Source organism: Carlito syrichta, unplaced genomic scaffold, assembly GCF_000164805.1.
Source record: "Carlito syrichta isolate Samal-C Ts95f unplaced genomic scaffold, Tarsius_syrichta-2.0.1 Scaffold302058, whole genome shotgun sequence".
NCBI lineage: Eukaryota > Metazoa > Chordata > Mammalia > Primates > Tarsiidae > Carlito > Carlito syrichta.
The window spans coordinates 719,178-731,494 of record NW_007246154.1 but is presented as its reverse complement, the minus strand read 5'-3'; positions in this window follow the sequence as shown (position 1 = coordinate 731,494).

Genomic DNA, 12,317 nt, shown 5'->3' with positions numbered 1-12,317 from the left:
ATAGCTCACTGCAACCTTGAATACTGGGCTACAGTGATCCTCCTGCCTTGGCCTCCCAAAGTGCAGGGATTAGAGGGATGGGTCACCGCACTCAGTCTCCTGGTTATTGATAGGCAGCTATGCGAATTGTCCCATAGATAACGCTCCTAAATCTAAGGAATGCAGGGGAAAGGTAAGCCTTCTGTGTCTTTAGCTGCAGACTTCACAGCTAGCAGCAAGCACTAGGAACAATTTTTCATCTGCTTTTTTATAGCCCAGTGACTGGGCAGACTTTTATGGCCAGTAGAAATAAGAATCTGGCAACTATACATTGGGAGCCCAGAAACTGAATCACCCAAAAGAATCCAAGGAACAAACTAAAAATGGTAGAAATAAAACTCATTTGATCGCAAGAAAATAAAAGTTAGATTTTTTTTTTTTTATATTGAAGTTTGGAAAAAAGGCAAAGTTTGGGTCAAAAACAGAAAGGGAATTTTAAAAAATAAAAAAAGACTTGTGGAAAGGAGCATGTGAAGTAGTTCCAATGTTTAGGAAATGAATGAGATGTATTTCAGAAGAACTCAAAATTGCACAATTGTTTTCTGGAATTAGTACAAACTTGAATTAGAGATACAAAACTAAGGCAACATTAAAAACAGTGACTAATTTCTCTTTATCTGAAATAAATATCTGCTTTGTTTAGAAAAGAAAAAGGAGAGAAGAGAAAAAAACACAAATTTTCAAAGAGAAGACTTTTCATTTAAAAAAATATACTTAAAGGACTAAAAACTCTTCCCATATTTACTGATATCTAATTAATTAAAATCATACAAGGAGAAGCCTTCAGAGATCTGTACACCTAATTCCAAAGAAATCATATTTTTTATCTTACTATTATATCAGTAAAGTTTATAGGCCACAAGTCTAAAGTCATTACCATTATTATTTTAATTATTGGTAATAATGGTAATAGAGGCTGCCTTTTAGGTTAACAAAGTAAAAGGTCTGACCTAGATTCTCCAAAATATTGAGTGTTGAGAGTGTCTGTTCATATCAGAAGAATTTGAACAACTAAATAATTTATTTAGAAGAGAAACTTCTTGTTAAATAATTACATTTTAACAGCCTAATCTTGAAGCTCAAGAACTTTCTCTCTGCATAGTGGCTCAGAGCACAAACCCTAATACCAGGTTTCTTGGACTCAAATTCTGCCTCTGTCCCTTATTTTTTAAGCAAATTACCTATTTTATGTGCCTGTTCTCTCATGCATAACCTGGGGGTGTTAGTAGCCTTACTCTATAAATTTGCTGTAAAGATTTAAAAAGTTAAAATAGGTGAAATAGAATGGTGAACAAGATAATTGATGGGTCAAAAAAAGAAAAGTCGTGGATCATGGATTTAACCATTCCAGAAGCATCTCTCTCTTGACCCATCTCTTCCACCAGAGCCCGTGGGAGATGCCTAAGAAGTCCAGACAGTCTCCTGTGCCCTGGCAAGATCTATAGCGTTTAACTGGACAATAGATCCTCCTGGAAATGCTTCAGAAGTCTAGGGGGTCCCGAAGCAAGGCTGAGAGGTGAACTCTCTCAAGCTAGCTTAATTCTAAATAGAGATGAACTTCAGAGGAGCTGGAGCTCTCAAGGAGCCAGGACAGGCCAAAGTAGCAGGGCACACGACCCCTGGGCCTGGAGAACACTGAAAACAAACTGAGAGAGACTTTACTGTGGCCATGTGGGGAGCAGATATGGTGAGGACAGGGTCCCATGCCTAATGACCTAAAAGTTGAGCTGTCCATCATCACAAGTCAACAGGGACAACAAAGGCCTCAGGCCAAAGGATCCTCACTTAAACACACAATCTTCACTAAACTTCCTTCATTCTTAAATGACAAAATTAAGATTTTCAATAATTAGTAGAAATAGAGGCTTAAAGGAAAATTGTACTACCATACAATCTAGCAATCCCACTTCTGGAATATACCCAGAGGAACATAGTTAGACCAGCACTTTGGGAGGCAGAGGCAAGAGGATTGCCTGAGCCCAGGTATTGGAGACCAGCTTGGGCAACTTGGCAAGGCCTCGTCTCTACAATAAATAAAAAAATTAAGCTGGGCTCGGTGGCTCAGCCTGTAATCCCGCGCTTTGGGAGGCTGAAGTGAGAGGATTGCCTGAGCCCATGGGTTTGAGACCTGCCTGGGCAACTTGGTGAGACCTCATCTCTATAATAAATCAAAAATTAGCTGGGCGTGGTAGCGCGTGCCTGTAATTCCAGCTACTCAGAAGGCTGAGGTGGAAGGATCGCCGGAGCCCAGCAGGTTGAGGCTGCAGTGGCCAGGAGCGGCCACTGTACTCCAGTCTGGGTGACAGAGTGAGACTCCAACTCAAAAAAAAAAAAAAATTAGCTGGGCATGGTAGCATACTCCTGTAGTTCCAGCTACTTGGAAGGCTGAGATGGAAAGATTGCCCGAGCCCAGCAGGTCGAGGCTATGGTGGTCATGAATGTGCCACTGCACTGCAGCTTGGGCAACACAGTAGACTTCAACTTAAAAAAAAAAAAAAAAAAGTCTTTCACTTCTCTGGTTAGAAGATGCTGAGGTATTTCATTTTTGTGGGTGTGGCTATTGTGGATGGGATTGTGCTTTTTATTTGGTTCTCTGCCTGTTTTTTGGTGTATAAGAATGCAACTGTCTTTTGCATAATTTTTTGTACCCTGAGACTTTGCCAAAAGCCCTTTATCAGTGCAAGGAGGTTTATGACAGTTTCTCTTGTATTTTCAAGGTATAGGATCACACCATCAGCAAAGAGGGATAACTTAACTTCTTCTTTTCCTATTTGAATATCCCTGATTGCCTTCTCTTGTCTGATTGTTCTATCTAGAACTTCCAACACTATGTTGAACAGGAGGGATGAGGGTGGGCAGCCTTGTCTTGTTTGGATTTTCAGAGAAAAGGTTCCAATTTCTGTCCATTTAGCAATATGTTAGCTGTGGGTTTATCACAGATGGCTCCTACTATTTTGAGGTGTGTTCCCTCTATGCCTAGGTCTTTGAGGGATTTTATCAAGAAGGGGTGCTGAATTTTATCAATAGATTTTTCCACATCTAATGATATAAGCATGTGATTCTTTTTACTTTACATCTGTTGATGTATTTAATTACATTTATGGTCTTGTGGATGTTGAACCAGCCCTGCATCCTGGGGATGAAGCCTACTTGGTCATCACAATGGATGATTTTTGAGATGTGTTGTCAGATCCGATTTGCTAGAATCTTGTTGAGAATCTTTGCATCTATGTTCATCAGGAATATTGACCTGTAGCTCTCTTTCTTTGTTGGATCTTTACCCAGTTTCGGTATCAGTGTGATGTTTGCTTCATAAAATGACACAAACAAATGGAAAAATATTCCATGCTCATGGATTGGAGGAATCAACATTGTTAAGATGTCCATCCTACCAAAGGCAATCTACAGATTCAACACCACATCCATTAAATTACCAACATCATTCTTCCCAGACCTAGAAACAACATAGAAATTCATATGGAAACATAAACAACCACAAATAGCAAAAAAAACCTTTAGCAAAAGAAACAAAAATGGGAGGTATCACACTTCCAGACTTTAAACTATATTATAAGGCTGAAAGAATCAAAACAACCTGGTTTTGGTACAAGAACAGGCGTATAGATGAATGGATCAGAATTGAGATTCTGGAAGCAAAACCTCAATTTCTCAACCAACTCATCTTCGACAAAACCTCCAACAGCAATCGCTGGGGAGAGGAGAACCTACTCAGTAAATGGTGCTGGGAAAACTGGCTGACCATGTGCAGAACTATGAAACAGAATCCCTACCTGTCACCATACACAACAATTAACTCCAGGCCGGGCACAATGGCTCAAGCTTGTAATACCAGCACTTTGGGAGGCCGAGGCAAGAGGATTGCCTCAGCCCATGGGTTCGAGACCAGCCAGGGCAACGTGGTGAGACCTCATCTCTACAATAAATCAAAAAATTAGCCGGGCGTGGGAGTGTGCACCTGTAGTTCTGGTTACTTGGAAGGCTGAAGCTGAAGGATCGCTGCCAGAACCCTGGAGGTGGAGGCTGCAGTGGCTGTGAGTGTGCCACTGCACTCCAGCCTCAGTGACGGAGTGAGACTCCAACTCAAAAAAAAACCCAAACAAAAATAACAATTCTAAATGGATCAAAGACCTAAGCATAAAACCAAACTTTAAAAATCTTAGAAAACGCAGGAGACACCCTTACGGAAATCGAAATAGGCAACCAATTCATGATCAAAAACCCATGCCATATGAGATAAGGTAGATAAGTGTGACCTCATTAAACTGAAAAGCTTCTGGAAAGCAAAAGAAACAATTAAGAGAGTGGGGAGACAGCCCACAGAATGGGAAAAAATATTTGCCAACTGCATATCTGACAAAGGGCTAACATTCAGGATCTACAAGGAACTCAAACATGCCAAAAGGGGGGAAAAAAGAAAAGAAAAAAAACCCCCAACCCCATTAAAAAGTGGGCAAAAGACATGAATAGACTCTTCTCAAAGAAGATATATGAACAACCAACAGATACATGAAAAATACTCAGACTTACTAATCATCAGAGAAATGCAAATCAAAACCACATTGAGAGACCATCTAACTTTAGTAAGAATAGCCATCATTAATAAAACAAAAAACAGCAGATGCTGGCGAGGATGCAGAGAAAAGAGAATGCTTCTTCACTGTTGGTGGGAATGCAAACTAGTTCAACCTCTAGGGAAAACAATGTGGTGATTCCTAAAAGAAGTAGAAATTGACCTTCCATACAACCCAGCAGTCCCTCTACTGGAAATATACTTGGAGGAACTTAAATCACTCTACAAAAAAGATACCTGCATATGCGTATTTATTGCAGTACTATTTACAATAGCAAAAACATGGAACCAACTGTACCACCCATCGAAACTAGACAGGATAAAAAAAAAATGTGGTACATATGCATGATGGAATATTACGCAGCCATAAAGAAGAATAAAATTATGGACTTCACAGCAACTTGGATGGATTTAAAGTCTATAATACTCAGTCATTTATCACAGAAACAAATAATTGAGTACCACACGTTCTCACTCATAAGCGAACCCTGAACATTTACCATAATACTATCAGAAAGGGATTGGCAGTAGTCAAAACTGCAAGGGAGGTGGAGGCACCTAATATCAATAAGGGTACCTGATCTCAAATCAGGCAATGTGGGACCCAAAGTAAGGCCCAAACTTTGCCTGTATGGTGAACGATGACCACTTGTATTCCTAACCCTGAAATATAAATGAAATTCTTCAAAATAAATGAAATTTTTTAAAAAAAGGAACATAAGTCACCCTACCAAAAAGACACTTGCACATACATGTTCATTGTAGCCCTATTCACAATAGCAAAAATATGGGACCAATCCAGATGCCCATGAACTGAATAGAGAAAATGTCATACATTTACATGACGGGATACTGCACAACCATAAAGAACAAAATCATGTTCTTTACAGCAACATAGATGCAGCTGGAGACCACCATTCTAAGTGAACTATCACAGAAACAAAAAACTGAATACTGCAATGGGTCCACTCATCAGCGGACCCTAAACATTGGGCACGTGAGCACAAAGGTGGGAACAGCAACCGTTAAAGAAGGGAGGGAGGGAAGGAGAAATAAGGGGCACACAACTTCCCATTGGGCGCTATGTCCACAAGTGGGGGAGAGAGAACTTGGTAGATGCCCAAACCTCACCTGCATGTAATTTACTTATGTAGCAAATCCTCCCATGTATCCCACACTCTCAAAGAGAGAGAGAGAGAGAGAGAGAGAGAGAGAGGAAGGAAGGAAGGAAGGAAGGAAGGAAGGAAGGAAGGAAGGAAGAAAAACTGGCCATTGTAGCAATGTTTTACAGGCAAAGGAGGGAGGGTCATCTGAGGCCAGAAGTTTGAGACTGACCTGGGCAACATAGTGAGAACTTATCTATAAAAATAAATAAAATAAATTAGCTGGGTGTGGTGGTATGTGTCTATAGTCTCAGTTACTTGGGAGGCTGAGGTGGGAGGATCACTTGCACCCAAGAATTCATGAGCTATGATCATACCACTGCACTCCAGCCTGGGAGAGAGAGTGATGTCTTGTCTCAAACAAACAAAAAATCGCCTTGTCCAGAATTGCTAGGAGTTGTTATGCAGGTTTAGACCACTAAATAACAAAAATCCTTAATTCCAAAATGCAACTGAGCATAAAGTGGGGTACAGAGTAGTGATGAGTGCTCAGAAGCAATAGAAATGTTGAAAACAGAGTTGTTGTGTCTCCTGGTGGGGACTGGATAAGAGCTTCACCTAGTCTAAGGTAAACTAGATGACCTGGTTTACATATTTAAAGATAAGAATTTGGGCCAGACTTGGAGGTTCACTCCTGTAATTCCAGCATTTGGAGAAATCCTAGGAGTTTGAGACCAACCTGGGCAACATACCAAGACCTTGTCTCTACAAAAAATAAAAAAATAAAAAAAAATTAGCCTGGAGTGGTGGTGTACACCTGTAGTCCCCGCTACTCAGGAGGCTGAGGAGGAAGGATCACCTAAGCCTGGAAGGTTGAGGCTGCAGTGAGCTGTGATTGTGCCACTACCCTCCAGCCTGAGCAACAGTGAGATCCCACTAAAAAAAAATGATAATTTTATGGGGAATTTGTTTTGATTTTTTTGTAGGACACAAAAGACTTACCCATGGGATGATGATGACAGAGTGATGCTTGTGGCACTTACTAGAGCCACTGAAAGACAACCCAATACCAGACAGGGGCCAATCAGCTAAGCAACTCACCTGTCCTCACTGCCTCTGCCAGGGACAGATACAGGCAAGCCTCTTGAAGTGACAAGAACTGGAAAGAGGGGGGCATGATAGGACTTGAGAAGTGGGTAGAAGTCTTGAGATGGAAGCTTTTATTTTTATTTATTTTTTTTATGCAGAAGGAAAGTGAGGCAGAGAGGGTGCCCAGCCTGGAAGGCTGTTCTGCAGAAGTGAAGAGACCCGGGGAAGCTCAATTTCACCAGACACAGCACAGTGTGCCCAACATACTGCGGCCCCTGTCATCTAGGGTCAGTGTCCCAGACTCCCCTGTTCTTACAGAACACGAGGCTGCCTTCCCTGCCCCCCCACACCCAGAGACTCCAAGCTATTCACTGCCAGGGACTTCTCTTCTCTCCCCTGTCCCACCAAGGGAAATTTTCCCTCCAGAAACTTGTCTTCTAGGAATTAGGTCCACAGGGGCCCCCACCTCAGAAGTAAGTTGGACACACATGCTTATTATTGGGCAGGGAAGGGATTTGCTGCCCTCGTTCCTATATCGTTGGCCACAGCAGTGAGCTCATGGACCGTCTGTTTGCTGAGCTGGCTTTGTCCTGGTCACATGTGTGGAAACAGAAATGATTGCCCCAACAGCTCAACTTCCAAACAAGTCTCATCAGCTCCAACCTGATGTCACCAGAAAACCATCTGCCCAGCAAAGGGGGCCAGGAGCATCTGGCCACCCCTGGCACCCTCAGTCCTGCTCCCAACCCCTTCACAGAAAACATGTGCTGAGAATTATTTACAAGAGCCTCGTTCTCCAGACACCAAGCTGCCTAGAAATCCTGGGGAAAGGGATCAGGGCTAGAGGAAGGCAGGTATAAGAGGCAGGGCCACTGTCAGGTCCAGTGAGAACACAGGGTGCCAACTGCCACCTACTCCTGGGTGAGATGGACATTTTTAACATGCTAATGACTGGATGAGTACTTGGCTTTGACTAGGTCCTGTATTGCTCCTGAGTGCATGGACTCCTATAACCGTGAAAAGTCATCAATATTGCAGGGAATGGTAGTCTTGAATGGGGTCCAAGAATCTGCACTTGGTGATTCTGAAGGACATTTGGTCTATATACCCATCCTTGGATGAACACTGAATACTGCTGGAATTGATTTTTGAGGCCAATAATTATATATCAAAGCTGGAGATGCTCCTTTGAATTGGAAAAAATAAATCCAGCCATCATGTGAACACAATCTTTGTCAGCAATCTGAGGTCGGGTTAAATCAAAACAACTTCGTTTTTAACAATGGCCAATAACAACTTCCTTCCACCTCAACTTTATATCCTTCACTCATCGTCTTACTTGCTGCAATTTCTTTTGCATTTCTATGTGTCTTAGTGTTTATCTAATTATAAACCACATCATAAGTGGTCATTATTGAGATCTATGATATTTGACTCTTCCTGTTTATTATTTTTTAAATCTTTTTCCAAGAAGAGAGATGGACTTTGGGATTTTCTTCTCAGGGAAGTTTATGCTTTAAAGTTAAGCGGAAGTTGCCCGAGGACAATCTCTCTTTCTGCCTTTTGTTTTTGAAAACAAAATAATTGAGAGATTTTGACAGAGGAAAGACAGACAGGTACCCAGTCTGGGAGTGAGAGAGGAGATGCGAGACAGAAAAGAATACTTACTCTAGACAAGAAGGGAACTGTAGTTTGATTTTTTTTTTTTTTAACTTTTAGCAACTGTCGGAGGGTTTAGAACCTCAAGAGAGCAGAAGGAAGAGCTCACCTCTGGTAGCAGGGTTTAGAGCAGAGAGTCCTCTGCTCAAAGGTGACACCAAAACTGAGGAGTGGCTTCGTTGGCCTACAAAGCCTCAGGTTAGCGTAACATCCAGGGTGGTCAGAATGCCACTGAGCAGTGGAGGCTCCCAAATGTTCTGCATGGTGTAAAACCACAGGAGCCCTGAAAGGACCTCAGCAGGTATTGGGGAGGACTGCAGGAAACAGAATCGAGCACCAATAATGACTGCCGTAAGTTTTCTATCAGAGTTATATTTAATCTTTTTCTTTTCTTTTTTCTTTTTTTTTGAAAGCAAGATTTATTGAGAAGACAGAAAAGCTCCCACAGTGGGAGGGGTCGCCCTATTTTTCAAAAAAATAACCCAAAGGGGTTGCCCTATTTTTCAAGAAAATAAAGTTAATGGTATATTTCACTTATTTATTTTTATTTTTTATTTGTCTTAGAGATGAGGTCTCACTGTTAGGGTACAAATGAATAGGGTGAGGGTGGAGAGGCAAGGTGAGGCGCGGCAGCACTGCCGGGGTTCACAAGCCGGAGGTGCCACGCTGGGAACCCAGAGATCTGAGTAGATGCAAAGAATTGTGACATACAGAGGTGAGAGAAGAAAAGATTTATTTAAGAAAAGTTTACTCCCCACAGACAGGGAGTGGGCCTACACTCTAGGTGAGTGTGGCGTCGTAGCCCCCCAGAGGCCTGGCTTAAATCCTTTTCTTAGAGATGTTGCACAGTCATCTGCTGTGACTGCTGTGACTCCTTATCAACCACCTGTGGATGTCTTGGAGAACCTGTGACACAGAGACCCATCAATGTTCGCCCACATTATCACAGCCCCTAGAGAAGGGCGTGACAAGGATTCTAATTCTCCTGCACCTTCTCAAATGACATTCCTTAGAGCTAGTGGAGGGTGCACCTCCCCTTATCTCCTAGGCATTCCCAGTGGGTAACTTTGGGGGATCCTTGGCTTCCCTGTAGATAGTGCCCAATTTACTGGAAGATCAAATCCCCACCTGCTCTCCCTCTGAGCGGTTATAACTTTTGTAATTACAAGTTTCATGACTTTTACAGTCCTTGCCCAATGCATGATGTCTTAGGCCTTTTAAATTTCCTTTACTCTAGGCAAACTTGATTGCCACTATGAGATACCTCTGATACCTGGAAGTCTGTTTCTGAAAAGACAAAGTCGGTAAAGTTAATTATACCTAAAGTGTGCATTTCTCCAAAAGCATAGCTTCTACTTTCTCATCATTGTGTCAGGGTTTAAGAACAAGATGAAAAATGGCTTCCCATTCTCCATCTGTCCTTTCACTCACTATATTGCCCAGGCTGGTCTGAAATCCCTGATCTTCCTGCCTGGCCTCCCAATGTGCTGAGATTATAGGTGTGAGCTACTTTACACATCAAATTTCATTTCTTAACATTTGATGCAAGAGGGTACACATTGATCATACAAAAATTAAATTCATCAGGAATTGCATAAAGAATTAAGGTGCATTAAAACTGTCTTGAATTTATCAGCATTTTAAATTTGGGTCTAGTGAATGTTCTAAAGAGCCATATGCTTAGGAAGGAGGGAAACGAAGGGTGAAACAGATTGACAACAGAACAATAAAACCGGCAGATTGGCGAAGTAACACCTAAATCATTAAGATATTTTAATGCGGGCCAGGTGTGGTGGCTCGCGCCTATAATCCCAGCACTTTGGGAGGCCGAGGTGAGAGGATTGCCTGTGCCCGCGGGTTCGAGACCAGCCTGGGCAACTTGGCGAGACCTCATCTCTACAATAAATAAAAAAAAAATTAGCCAGGCATGGTGGCACGTGCCTATAGTTCCAGCTACTTGGAAGTTTTCGAAGGAAGTATCACCTGAGCCCAGCAGGTCAAGGCTGCGGTGGCCGAGAAGTGTGCCATTGGCCTCCAGCCTGTGTGATAGAGTGAGACTCCAACTCGAAGGAAAAAAAAAGATGCTTTAATGCTAGGATTACTAATATTCCAATAGGATCAGATGACAATTTTGCCTAAAGAGCTGTACCTCTTTAGTAACTTCTTTGGATTGTCTTTGTTTTCTGAATTAAGGATCTCTTTTAAATGATCTTCGTTTAAATACTATTTCCATAAGACCCTCTAATGTAAGTTTTTCTGAACATGAAATAAAGAATTTCTGAATGAAGCTTTGGCTCTTTTGAATAGACATGAAGGTGGCACAACTTGTCATCAAGAAACTCAAACAGTTACTGTTTTGCAAAAATAAAGATTATATTTTTAGTTATAACCTTTTAGGAAAGGTGCTATTGACTTATTAGTCACATTTTATAGCAGCCAAGAGGAAAAAAGTTGACTAAAAAGAAAGCTGTTCATGTTCCTGTGAAAGACTTCCACCTTCATTACAGTATATTGAATATTTAAATATAATTTTTACTATTTTTAATAGATATTTGCTCTGTTTCAGTGGAATTTTTCCAAGTAAGAAATTATTGGAATTTAGGATTACTTTTTAGCATGTATACTTCCTCATCAGCTAAGATTATTGTACAGTTTGTACAAAAAATATAAAATCTACTGGATGGTTTAGTTTCATTTTTGTTTTTTTGAGTTGGAGTCTCAGTCTATCTCCCAGGCTGCAGTGCAGTGGCATGCTTATGGCCATCCCAGCATTGACCTTCCACCTCAGCCTTCCAAGTAGCTGGAACTACAGGCGTACACTACTGTGTCCGGCTAATTTTTGATTTATTGTAGAGACGAGGTCTCACCAAGTTGATTGGGTTGGTCGCGAACCCACAAGCTTAGATAATCCACTTGTTTCGGCCTCCCAAAGTGTCGGGATAACAGGCTGAGCTACCAAGCCTGGTCGGAGGGTTTAGTTTTTGTGGGAGAAGCAGAGTTCTTGGGAGCTGGATGTGCTAACAAAAAATCATTTTTGAGAGACATTTTATAAAATAATGACTTGTTATTAAGTCATTTGCAAAAAAGTAACACCATGACACATCTATAAGTAAATAAAAGGTCTGATTTATGTCAGGTGACTACTTTTCCCACGTTGTTTTATAATATCCATGGTATGTAAGAACTTAATAAAGAGTATTTCTAGGGCAAAGAAAAAGGGGAGGATTTTCCAAGCATTTGCTGAATTAACACTTCTCTGTGTATGGCAATATGAGCTATTTAGTTTTAGAATTTTTTATGGAAAGGACCTTTTACCTGAGGACCCAACTTTATCTGGGGTTACTCTGAAGAACTGAGCTTTTACTGAGCCTCTAGCAAATCGAAGACTGTCAGCACCAGCCTGTATTTGCAGGGCTGCAAGACCTTCGTCAAAGCTGGTCACGAGGAGGTAGACCTTGGATGTGAAGCAAGGTGAAAAGTGCTTCAATTCACTGCATTTCAGTCTCCATGGTCCTTGGAATAGTTTCTTACTGAAGTCAAGTTGAAGATGAGCTTGCAGTGTAGCCTTGCTAACCCCATTTAGCCTTTGCTTTGTCAGCATAAAGAACAGAAAGTTCTCATTATCCAAGAATAATTGATACCAGGAAAGATCCACTTCAGGGTGAATCTGCACGAAATGGAAACCAATATTTAATAATACACGGAAAATAAAAAAAAAGTTTGATTAGAATCTTACTGTGAAACGTGAACTAAAATTCTAAAAATTAGTTTCATATTGCATTAAACATTTAGGCTATAATAGTACCTATTGTGATAATTCTTAGGATAAAAGAAGA